We start from the raw sequence: 13,867 nt of genomic DNA on the forward strand, positions 1-13,867 counted from the left end.
CCAACACAAGCACAGAATATACCCAGAGGGACAAAATCAAACTGATCTGAAAAGCACAATGAATTAAATTCGTTATAATTTGTAGTAGATGAAGAACAACTGCCGAACAGTAACTGTTTTAATGCCAGGGACACTGAGAGGAACTAATCATGACAGTAAGAATGTGCCTGATCACAATAGAGGCCAGACAATGTCATGTGTCTTAGACTGAAATGGAGACTTAAACCCTAATTCCACTTCTTGTCTGATCTGGTTAACCTCCACAGCTGTCACAACTAGAGGTGGGCTGAGCTTCAGCCACTTTCCTCTAGGTCAATATTTTTCTCTTCAGGGCTATAACTGATCTCTCCTGCTGCTCTTCCACTCCCATGACGGCCTCCCACAAACCTCCTGCCTTAAACCGATTGGCCAGTGTTGAACGGCCTGATCTGAAAAATGACATCACACACAAAATCCAGCCCACATGGAACCACACTCCACACAAGGTTACTTTAGGACATTGGGGGGGTTGAAACACTACCTCTCCCCGTGCAATGGGACGTGATCTCAACATTTAATGAGGTCTCTAAAGTTGTAAATGTACCCATCTAGTCCGGTTCTGCATACAGGGCTCTTTCCTCTCCTCCCTGCACACTCAGCCTTTAGCTCTAGTCCCACAGCAGAAAAAGGTTTTTTAAAACCAAATATTGTGATTGCGATTTTACTTGCGATATAGATTAAAACATTTGAGTGAACTGTTGGAATCATAGAAATCTAATTATTTATATTAAGAAGCAAAGTGGAAAAAATACATCATTTTTGATTTTGGAACAATCTGTTGAACACATCTGCCCTAACAGTATAGCGAATCTAACAGCGAGGAGTAACTGTGACAGGGGGCATGGATTTGTGTGTAGGAGGCAGCCGCAAGAGGAGAGAGGGAGAGAGACGACAAACAGAGTAAATTATAAAAACGGAAGTTACACGCGGCTGAGTCGCGTTTCAAAAAATATTGTATGTGATATGATCTCTAGCAATATCGATATTGCACACGTCAATGTTGCGATTTCGATGTGAATTCGATTAATTGTGCAGCCCTAGTTCAAACCAACTTTTACTAGCCTTTTTGGTTGCCAGTGACACTAATTCAAACCAACATTATATGTGACATCCGAGCTGACCCTACAAGTGAGCGGTATTCAGACCCAGCCAAAAGATAGCGAGTAATTAGGGAAGGCTATGCCCTAGCTGGATTCTTTCGTTGTCCCTGGGTTTATGGGAATTATCAAACCACATTAATCTTTAGAAATACCCAAATATTAATTTATCCATATGGAAAGATATATAAGAATATTACAATATTGTTATATGTTCTATCTGAAACTTGTAAGTGGCATCAAATATGGCATCAAATACACATACAAGATCCATAGTGGATTCTGGTAATATCTGACTTATATGGGTGGGCAAGTTATAGCCAAACAGAAATGTTGCATGTGTTGTATAAAAATCATAGAGAGACATGTAAGGTTAATATATAACATTTCAAAGCACTTGGATCATAACAAGTACAGAGGCTAATTTTATGATTCATTTCATTTATTGTGTTCTGTAGAAAGTTCAAATTGTATCTTTGGGTGCGAGGACGGACCACTCCATGATATGCATAGACCACCTTTTGCAAAACATTGAATACAAATATCATCAGTAAATACAAAATTCACTGTTTTTCTCACAGAATATTAACATGTTGTCTTCATCAGAAGAGAAATGTGTGCAATTGTGTTCACTGTTTCCGGCAATCAGTAAATACTTCTGCACAACATTCTAAACTATCCCATCAGTGTATATGGAAAGATCTAGGCAATGGGGACTGTCTAATTGTTTTGAAATTTTACAATATTGTGGACATGCAGAATTGCAGAGAAATAAGTTGAGTTACTTATACTTAACTTTGGGTTACTCCTAGGTCATAATCTCCAACAATGTGAACAGCTTCGTTTTGGTGTGGATTGAGGCCTATACAGTATTATCAGTTGTTTTCCTCCATTGTATTCACCTTTCCTTATTTCTATTGTAGATAGTATTTCTGTGCACCAATGAAAAGTCTACAAAACTATAAGCAAACCAACCTTTGTATTGTGATGATACAAACGTGGCATTCTTCACATTTGGTTCACATTCCTTTCACTTACAGTAATATGTCTTCATTAACCTACATGCAATGGAGCTGGACTGTGGACACTGAATATACATGCATGGTCTGACTACCTGATTAGTGTGTATGGCTTTGTGAAAGCCTGATGGGAAGTAGATGGTTGACATGTAGGTCAGTGGAGTTCTGATCAGAGACCCTCTGGACAACTTTTGCACCATGCAATGGCCATAGTTTCCTATGGTATACAAACACTGATCACCCATGTTAAGAAAGTGGGAGATTCTAAAAATAATCCCATCCTTCAAAATAACTACGGAGTTGTTTTTTGGTTCTGTTTTGCTGCAGGTCTGACCATGAACTATTTCTCCATTACAGCAATTCTCTTGTAACACCTCGCCACAGTGTTTATGGGAACCTCTCTCATCGTGTTGAGTTGCAGTTCAATCACTATCCAATATAACTCTTACGTTTGGTGACCCAAGGGCAGTCACCTCAATTAACTTTGCAAACTTCTTGACATGATGCTTTACAGTTCTAATTTATTAACAAAATATTTAACCTCTTAAGGATCTGACCCTTTTTTTAAATTTTCGCCTAAAATGACATACCCAAATCTAACTGCCTGTAGCTCAGGACCTGAAGCAAGGATATGCATATTCTTGATACCATTTGAAAAGAAACACTTTGAAGTTTGTGGAAATGTGAAATTAATGTAGGAGAATATAACACATCAGATCTGGTAAAAGATAATACAAACAAAAAAACATGCATTTATTTGTTTTGTTTTTGTTCCATAATCTTTGAAATACAAAAGAAAGGCCACAATATAATATTGCAGTTTAGGCGCAATTTAGATTTTGGCCACTAGATGGCAGCAGTGTGTGTACAAAGTTTCAGAATTATCCAGAGACTATTTTGTATCAAGTCTGCCAAAATGTGCCGAATTGGTCAATTGATACATTTTCAAGTACATAACTACAGAGAACATACAAAAATGATATGGTAATACAAAATGTAAGTTTACACACTCCCAGGAATGTCATACATGATGGATCATTAGCTTATATACTAACTTTCACACATCTAGATGGCCGGGCGGGGTGGGTGTGGAGCCAGAGACATTTACATTTACATTTACATTTTAGTCATTTAGCAGACGCTCTTATCCAGAGCGACTTACAGGAGCAATTAGGGTTAAGTGCCTTGCTCAAGGGCACATTTACGTCATTTAGCAGACGCTCTTATCCAGAGCGACTACAAATTGGTGCATTCACCCTATAGCCAGTGGGATAACCACTTTACAATTATACATTTTTTTTATTGGGGGGGGTAGAAGGATTACTTTATCCTATCCCAGGTGTTCCTTAAAGAGGTGGGGTTTCAAATGTCTCCGGAAGGTGGTGAGTGACTCCGCTGTCCTGGCGTCGTGAGGGAGCTTGTTCCACCATTGGGGTGCCAGAGCAGCGAACAGCTTTGACTGGGCTGAGCGGGAACTATGCTTCCGCAGAGGAAGGGAGCCAGCAGGCCAGAGGTGGATGAACGCAATGCCCTCGCCTGGGTGTAGGGACTGATCAGAGCCTGAAGGTACGGAGGTGCCGTTCCCCTCACTGCTCCATAGGCAAGCACCATGGTCTTGTAACGGATGCGAGCTTCAACTGGAAGCCAGTGGAGTGTGCGGAGGAGGGGGGTGACGTGAGAGAACTTGGGAAGGTTGAACACCAGACGGGCTGCGGCATTCTGGATGAGTTGTAGGGGGTTTAATGGCACAGGCAGGGAGCCCAGCCAACAGCGAGTTGCAGTAATCCAGACGGGAGATGACAAGTGCCTGGATTAGGACCTGTGCCGCTTCCTGTGTAAGGCAGGGTCGTACTCTCCGAATGTTGTAGAGCATGAACCTGCAGGATCGGGTCACCGCCTTGATGTTAGCGGAGAACGACAGGGTGTTGTCCAGGGTCACGCCAAGGCTCTTCGCACTCTGGGAGGAGGACACAACGGAGTTGTCAACCGTGATGGCGAGATCATGGAACGGGCAGTCCTTCCCCGGGAGGAAGAGCAGCTCCGTCTTGCCAGGGTTCAGCTTGAGGTGGTGATCCGTCATCCATACTGATATGTCGGCCAGACATGCAGAGATGCGATTCACCACCTGGTTATCAGAAGGGGGAAAGGAGAAGATTAGTTGTGTATCGTCAGCGTAGCAATGATAGGAGAGGCCATGTGAGGATATGACAGAGCCAAGTGACTTGGTGTATAGGGAGAAAAGGAGAGGGCCTAGAACTGAGCCCTGGGGGACACCAGTGGTGAGAGCACGTGGTGCGGAGACAGCTTCTCGCCACGCCACTTGGTAGGAGCGACCGGTCAGGTAGGACGCAATCCAGGAGTGAGCCGCGCCGGAGATGCCCAGCTCGGAGAGGGTGGAGAGGAGGATCTGATGGTTCACTGTATCAAAGGCAGCAGACAGGTCTAGAAGGACAAGAGCAGAGGAGAGAGAGTTAGCTTTAGCAGTGCGGAGAGCCTCTGTGACACAGAGAAGAGCAGTCTCAGTTGAATGACCAGTCCTGAAACCTGACTGGTTTGGATCAAGAAGGTAATTCTGAGAGAGATAGCAAGAGAGTTGGCTAAAGACGGCACGCTCAATAGTTTTGGAAAGAAAAGAAAGAAGGGATACTGGTCTGTAGTTGTTGACATCAGTGGGATCGAGTGTTGGTTTTTTGAGAAGGGGTGCAACTCTCGCTCTCTTGAAGACGGAAGGGACATGGCCAGCGGTCAAGGATGAGTTGATCAGCGAGGTGAGGTAGGGGAGAAGGTCACCGGAGATGGTCTGGAGAAGAGAGGAGGGGATGGGGTCAAGCGGGCAGGTTGTTGGGCGGCCTGCAGTCACTAGTCGCAAGATTTTATCTGGAGAGAGAGGGGAGAAAGAAGTCAAAGCATAGGGTAGGGCAGTGTGAGCAGGACCAGCAGTGTCATTAGACTTAACAAACGAGGATCGGATGTCGTCAACCTTCTTTTTCAAAGTGGTTGACAAAGTCATCCACAGAGAGGGAGGAGGGGGGAGAGATTCAGCAGTGAGGAGAATGTGGCAAAGAGCTTCCTAGGGTTAGAGGCAGATGCTTGGAATTTAGAGTGGTAGAAAGTGGCCTTAGCAGCAGAAACAGATGAAGAAAATGTAGAGAGGAGGGAGTGAAAAGATGCCAGGTCGGCAGGGAGTTTAGTTTTCTTCCATTTCCGCTCAGCTGCCCGGAGCTCTGTTCTGTGAGCTCGCAATGAGTCATCAAGCCACAGAGCTGGAGGGGAGGACCGAGCCGGCCGGGAGGATAGGGGACACAGGGAGTCAAAGGATGCAGAAAGGGAGGAGAGGAGGGTTGAGGAGGCAGAATCAGGAGATTGGAGGGAGAAGGATTGAGCAGAGGGAAGAGATGATAGGATGGAAGAGGAGAGAGTAGTGGGAGAGAGAGAGCGAAGGTTGCGGTGGCGCGTTACCATCTGTGTAGGGGCAGAGTGAGTAGTGTTGGAGGAGAGCGAGAGAGAAAAGGATACAAAGTAGTGGTCGGAGACATGGAGGGGAGTTGCAGTGAGATTAGTAGAAGAGCAACATCTAGTAAAGATGAAGTCAAGCGTATTGCCTGCCTTGTGAGTGGGGGGTGGTGAGAGGGGTGAGGTCAAAAGAGGAGAGGAGTGGAAAGAAGGAGGCAGAGAGAAATGAGTCAAATGTAGACGTGGGGAGGTTGAAATCCCCCAAAACTGTGAAGGGTGCGCCATCCTCAGGAAAAGAACTTATCAAGGCGTCAAGCTCATTGATGAACTCACCAAGGGAACCTGGAGGGCGATAGATGACAAGGATATTAAGCTTAAATGGGCTAGTGACTGTGACAGCGTGGAATTCAAATGAGGAGATAGACAGATGGGTTAGGGGAAAAATTGAGAATGACCACTTGGGAGAGATGAGGATTCCTGTGCCACCACCCCTCTGACCAGATGCTCTCGGGGTATGCGAGAACACATGGTCAGACGAGGAGAGAGCAGTAGGAGTAGCAGTGTTTTCAGTGGTAATCCATGTTTCCGTCAGCGCCAGGAAGTCGAGGGACTGGAGGGTAGCATAGGCTGGGATGAAGTCAGCCTTGTTGGCGGCAGAACGGCAGTTCCAGAGGCTGCCTGAGACCTGGAACTCCAGGTGTGTGGTGCGTGCAGGGACCACCAGGTTAGAGAGGCAGCAGCCACGCGGTGTGAGGCGTTTGTGTAGCCTGTGCGGAGAGGAGAGAACAGGGATAGGCAGAGGCATAGTTGACAGGCTGCAGCAGATGGCTACAATAATGCAGAGGAGATCGGAATGAAATGAACTAAACATCAGGGAAAGGAGAGAGCAGGCCTCCCTCACCAAAAAAAAAAATATATATAACTCTCCCAACTTCCACCTCAGAAACTATAATTGTTTCACTGAACCACCCGAGTAAAACTCTCCCAACTTCCACTTTAGAAATTAGAATTGTTGTAAACTACAGCAGACTGTTATCAGTAGCTGTAATTAAGTACAGCAGCTACCAACCACCTAACGTTAATGCCTCGGATGAGGTTAGAAAAACAGCTGAATGGTAGCAGCTAGCTGGCTCAATCACAGGTACTCTTAAGCATGAAATAACATTGGAAACAATTAACCACAGTTGCAAAAAAGTTACCAGTAGCTACCCGCTAGCTAGCTAGCTTTGTTGGTCCAAGTAGTGGGTAAGCTAGCCTCGTGCTTCGCGGGGTCCACCGAATACAGTCCTTACCTACAATAATTACCTACAATAACCTTCAATAACTACCTGAGTAAGCTACCTATAATACCAAACTACAATACCTACCTACAATCTAAATACATGGTTTAAGCTTAACTCAACACCATATAAGCCAAGCTTACCTTTCATAACGCAGCAATGATTAAACGTTGGGTAGCTAGCACAAAGATATTGTATTTAGCTACCACAGTACAGCCAGCTGGTAGTGTTGGCTGGCTAGCAATGGCTACTGTGTTGACTTTGTTTGAAAAAGCGGCGTCACTGCGAACGAATGTAGCTGGCTAAAAGGATATTGTTTTTAGTTGCAACCGTTGCTAATAGCAACTCGCCAGCTAATCCAGGAGGTGAGTTAGCTAGCTAGCTTCGTGCTACACCCGGCACCGCCGAATACAAAAGTAACCTACAATAACTACACAACAGCTATCCACAACAGCCCACGATGCCTACCTATACTACTTAATAATATACAGCCCACGATGCCTACCTATAGTACCTAACTACAATCTAAATACATAGTTTAAGCCTTACTCTTCAAAGCCCAAGCTATGTATAAAGCCAAACTGGCAGACTGCAATCAGTAGCCGAAATTAAGTACAGCAGCTACCAACCACCTAACGTTAATGATAATGAGGTTAGAAAAACAGCTGAAGGTGGCAGCTAGCTGGCTCAATTACAGGCACTCTTAAGCTTGAAATAACATTGGAAACAGCTAACCACAGTTGCTAAAAGTTGCTAAAAGTTACCGGTAGCTACCCGCTAGCTGGCTAGCTTTGTTGGTCCAAGTAGTGGGTAAGCTAGCCTCGTGCTTCGCCGGGGTCCGCCGAATACAGTCCTTACCTACAATAATTACCTACAATAACTACCTGAGTAAACTACCTATAATACCTAACTACAATACCTACCTACAATCTAAATACATGGTTTAAGCTTTACTCAACACCATATAAGAAGCCAAGCTTACCTCCTGCTAGAGAAAACACAACCTCTCCCGTCAGTGGGTCATCGGAAAGTAAGTAATAATAGGTCAACGTCAGAGACAGCAGGGGTTCAAACTGTAGAACCCAGTTCCTACATTTTAATATAAAAATTGATTTGATCAAAAACACTATGCTACATTTGATCTCTGGGACCCTTAGGATGACAAATCAGAGCAAGATTACTGAATGTAAGTACATTATTTACCTTCAGAGGTGAATGTATCAAACCAGTTGCCGTGAGAAGTTTGTTGTGGTGCACTCACCTCAAACAATAGCATGGTTTTTCTTCACTGTAATAGCTACTGTAAATTGGACAGTGCAGTTAGATTAACATTAATTTTAACCGTTCTGCCCATAGAAGACATGTCTATGTCCTGGAAAGTTTGCTGTTACTTACAACAGTGTTAAGTGAATTATTTAATCTCAATGGTTGAACTCAACTATTTCAGTGTCTCTGTGCGTCTCCCAAAAGGATCAAGAAAGGGATAGAGTCCCGGTCTGCATAGTCAGAGATCTTTATTCATTGAGAATTCTGCCATCACAATTTCATACTCCTTAAAAAGCCTAACAGTTTCTCTCCTCCCTAAATTGGGAGGCCTCTTTATCTTGGTTTCTCAGTTGTCTGTAGACAGCTCTCCTTGTCCTTTGTTGTCTGGTCTAACTCTTACTCACATTGCTAAATAGCAGCTCGATGTCATAATCTTTACTGGTCCTACACTCGCACATTCTAACACATTTCACACAGTTTCAGGGTGTAATAATTAGTCATTAATAATTATTCTATCAATCCACACTTTGACTAAATATGACACACATACTCACAAAATATATGTTGTTGTAGAAATGAATCACACACATTGAAGCATATAAGTTGATTTGCATATAAAAACATAAAAAATTGTCTCATTCAATACAGGTTCATCAGGGTTACCCCATGATTAAAAGCATAACGTTACTCTTTAGCAATGGTACCTAACCTGTTTACCCACTATCTGGAAACAACAGTCTAAGCCTATAGTGAAGAACATTTGCTTCATCACATCCTGCAACATCGGTTAACTAGTACATCATACTTAAAACAAGACTTTAATACATAAAAAATCATTACAATAACTTTTAAACTAGAGATTTGTAGTTATAGGTAAACATCCAGTCACAGTTCTTCGTTAGATTTTCACTGCAACCTTCACACATTAGAACTAAGAAAAGTTTCGTCCAGTCTCAAACTATCTGAATAGTCGTCATCTTCCACCAAGCCTGGTGGGTCATATTCTTAATTCCTTAGGTCGGAGTCCGGGATTGGGCCGTATCTCACCATCTGTTGGGAAACTGCATCCTCCAACGCCTTGCTCACCAACCCTCGGACACAGGGAATAAGACAACATCCACAAAGAACAAGCATACCCATAGACGCTATAGCTGCACCCAGAATAGTTACAACAATAGTTTTCCATTTACCAAACATTTGATCAAACCAACCGTTTAGGGAGCTATCAATACCAGAGTTCTCGGCCAGTTCGTTCGCCAGCGTGGTGAGTCCCTGAAGAGCTTTGGTCACGGACCCGTCCGGTGCTGTATTGTTGGGGATGAAAGTACAGCACATAGATCCAAACAAAACACAAACTCCGCCCCGCTCAGCCAAAAGCATATCTAAAGCTATTCTATTCTGCCATGCCATTAAGCTAGTTGCCGCTGTCTGCTCAGCCAATCCCTTTATTGCATCATGAGTGTGGTTTATAAATCTTTGCTGGTTATAGTAAATATAATTTATCCAATCTACGTTTTTATTAATTGTTGACCACCAGAAAAGACTTGATTAAAAACCAGCTGCGATCTGATTCCTAGCTTTGAATTCTTCTGGAACCCCTCGAGGTACACCTATTCCATCAATATATATCCTTTCATCAAAGGATCCCGGGAGGAGGTCCCGTTTTCTACGTGCCAACTCACCAGTCTCTGATACGTTTGATTGTTTGATGAGAGTGAAGGGCATTACCAGTTGAACTAACGCACAGGTTCCCGTCCAATTCGTATGTAGGTGAGGCCACAATCTGTCATCACCACACAACCACCAGATGTCAGCATGGGCCTGATTTTGGTTCCTAAAATCCTCTGGCTGCAACAAAGAGGAGAGATTAGTCATGGTCGCTTTAGTGGTGACATTCTCTGTGTGGGAGCAGGAGCTAAGATGGCCCACCCTATACCCTATGTTATTTGTCCTATAAAAACAATAATAAGAATCCCCTGAGACTTCAAACGGAGGTAACCTAGGTCGGGGTGACTTTGTTATCGGGGGATACAGATAGTGCAAGTTGCTACAAGACTCCTTCACCACATTCCCAGGTGGCTTGAACAATTTAATCATTCAGGATAAACCTGACGGAGAATTAAAGCCCATCAAGGGGAACGGAGTAGTTGTTAACCTTGGTTTGGCTGTCCCACAGGCATAACAGTCCTCTTTAGACAGAGTTCTTGCCGTATACTGAATCCATTCCAACCACAGGTTAGGATCCCTATACCCAGTCTCCACCTGTACTACTTCCTTCAGGTCTATAGTTTGCACTATCTTCACCACAGCCCCGGTCTCACTACCTCCCTCAGAGAGGTTTACTCTATAGGGTGCCCCAGTTGAAGAGGATATCTCACTTGTCAGGTCTGTAACATCTGCTGGGTTGATTACTACCCAGAAAGCCACTAATGGGTCTTCACAACATTTGCGGTCAAATCCTATATACCACATTCCCTCATCCGTAGCCTTTACCTGTTTTAGCGTAATTCGGACTTTCAGACAGTACCTACCCTTATATGGGTCGCACTGCCATTTCTGGTAATTCCCTACTTTCACAATACTCCACCTGTCCTTAAACTGTGTATGGAGATTGACATATCCCCCCCTCTCGGTATGAGCAACTACATGGTCCCAGGATGTACATGGTGACATACATATATATCTCCCATCCTTTACGATACTACCAGCAAGTAGTCCCCAACTCCCCAACTGGTCCACAAAGACCTCGAAGGTGATATCCTTTCCTTCAGTCACTAGTACTTCCCCTTTCCCTACGTCAAGCTGTCTCCTATGCCTACGTAGACTGTGTTCGGGTATTATTTTATCAACTTGTGTTAGGTTAACTACTACTTCTGGCAGATCAGGAGGGTTTGAGTGTGCTAGGAATATGGCCCCCACAATCAGACAGCTACCTACCGTCAGGAGACCTGTGAATCCCCACCCTCGCCCTGAGAACATGTCAGACACCAGAGGCCAACCCATTGCTTTACCTTCTATTGAACTCACACAGGGATGATCAGACAGGGTAAGGGAATCTTCGTTAAGGAGCCAACCCCCGAGCCCTAGTGGTGATCGGTTCTTTCTCCTAACTCTGTGTTTGTTCGTCAGGTGTAGCTGGGTTTACCTTTTACAGGTGTGTGACATGCACCCAGGTGGATCTTTCCGCAATTCTTACAGCGAAGGCCGTCACCAACAGGACCTGATATGGACCTTCCCAACGGGGCTGCTTCCAGTTTTTCTTCTTTAAGGATTGGATCCACACCCAGTCACCTGATTGGATGGAGTGGGTTACCTTCTCCTTTAGTTCTCCTGTGGGGCACAAAATCTTTGACATACGTGTTTGGTTAATGAACAGTCTTCTCATGTGTTCTGCCAACGTGTCTTCTACTTCTATGTCTGCCTGTTCTGTCCCTGCCAACTGTGGCATCCTGTAAGATCTTCCAAACACTTTCTCAAAGGGGGACAATCCATTCTTATCTGGCGTTATTCGGATAGTCATTAGTACGATTGACAGACATTGTACCCAATTCCTTCCTGTGCTTATGTGAGTTTTTCGTAATCTAGCCTTAATCGTCTGATTCGTGCGTTCAATAAGTCCAGCCGATTTCGGGCTATACGAACAATGCTTCTTCATGTTTAGTTGTAACTTCTGTCCAATATGATCTATTACTCGATTAGAAAAATGGGATCCATTATCAGAAAAAATTGTTCCTGGAAGGCCGAACCTTGGTATTATATCCTGGCATATTGCTTTTGCTACTGTTTTAGCATCTGCCGAGGAGGTAGGGAAAGCTTCTACCCATTTAGTGCATTTGTCTATTATAGTCAAACACCACTTCTTTCCTTCACTCCTGGTCAGCTCTATAAAGTCAATTTCTAATTGTTGAAAGGGGTACTTAGCTGGAGGGTACTCACCCAGAGGTGCCCTTTGTCTGCCCTGGTGATTACTTTGAGCACAGATAACACATCTTGAACAAAAGTTTTTTAAATAATTTGTAATCCCATATGCAACAAAGTGTTGTCTAATCTGCTCTACCATCCCTCCGGTTGACACATGGCTCTGCCCGTGTGTCAATATTGCAGCATATCTAAACAGTGATTTCGGGAGAATTGGTAAGCTATCTTTGACCCATATTCCTTCCTTATTTACTGCGCCTTGCTTCACCCATCTGTGAACTTCCTTAATTGGGGCCCTACTGTAGCTCTCTATAAGTAGATCTCTGTCTATCGATACTTCCTCTTTTGACAGCTGACTGCAACCAGATAAGTGTTTTGACCCAGCCTTCTTAGCTTCCTCATCTGCCTTTGCATTCCCCAAAGTAATGCTATCCTTTTCTTTAGTATGTGCCTCACACTTACATATTGTGAGCTTTTTTGGTAATAGTACTGCATCTAGGAGGTCAAGAATCAACTCTGCATGTGTTATTGGTTTACCTGAAGTCGTAACCATTCCTCTATTCATCCACTGGGCAGCAAAGACATGTACAGTATTAAAGGCATATGCACTGTCGGTATAGATAGTTATAACCTTCCCTTTACCCAGTTGGCATGCTTTTGTTAATGCCACTATCTCTGCCTGTTGGGCAGAGTAGTTTCTTGGCAAGGGATCAGCAACTAGAACCTCGTTCTCTGTCACTACAGCATAACCAGTTGCATTCGTGCCATCAGGATTCTTCCTAGAAGATCCATCAACAAACATTGTTACTTCACAACATGGTATAGCTAAGTCTGTTAAATCAGGCCTGGGTAGTACTATTTTTTCAGTTTCTTCAATACAGTTATGGGGACTACCATCATTCACAACTGGAACTAATGTTGCAGGATTCAGCGTTGTACATCGTTCAATAGTTAGATTTGGCATGTTCAGCAATATTATCATACAAGATAGGTGTCGTGCTGGTGACATGTACACCATCTTGTGTTCCAATAATAGAATTGACACTGCATGTGGAACTTTTAAGGTTAGATCATGGTATAGTACTATTGAAGCGGAATCCTGCACTGCATTAGCAGCTGCCACAACTGATTGCAAACAGACAGGCATTGCCTTGAAGAAAAATATGCTACCGGTTTATTTTTGTCCCCATGTTTTTGTGTCAGTACTGATGTCATATATCCCTCTCTACAATCCACAGTTTGAGTGAATGGTCTGTCATATCTAGGAAACGCCAGCACCGTTGAAGAGGTCAATAATTGCTTAATTTTCCTCAAATTGCAAATCAGCCTCATTATTCCAGATAATTTTATCATGTGCTGCCATAGCTTTTCCATAGATAGGATCACTCAATTTTCCAGTGTGTAATGCATAATGGGGAATCCATGCTCGACAGTAATTTATCATTCCCAAAAAGCTCATCATTTGTTTCTTATTCAGAGGTTTAGGAGCTTCTAATATTGCTGTTTTTCTTGACGAGTTTAGGGTTCTCCCATCCTGCGTTATCGTGTGACCTAGATATATTACCTCTTTCTGCCAGAGTTGTAGTTTCTTTTTACTGACCTTGTGTCCTTGTCCTGCCATAAAGGTTAACAACTGGAGAGTATCCTTTTTACACCCCTCCTTCGAGGGGTTTGCTACCAGTATATCATCGACGTATATCAACATTTGGCTCCCCTCTTGGGGTTCAAACATTCCCAGGTTACGTGTGATAGCCTGGGAAAAAAATTGTAGGACTTTCCGAATAACCTTGTGGAA

This window comes from Coregonus clupeaformis, chromosome 20 (assembly GCF_020615455.1).
Source record: "Coregonus clupeaformis isolate EN_2021a chromosome 20, ASM2061545v1, whole genome shotgun sequence".
Classification (NCBI taxonomy): Eukaryota; Metazoa; Chordata; class Actinopteri; order Salmoniformes; family Salmonidae; genus Coregonus; species Coregonus clupeaformis.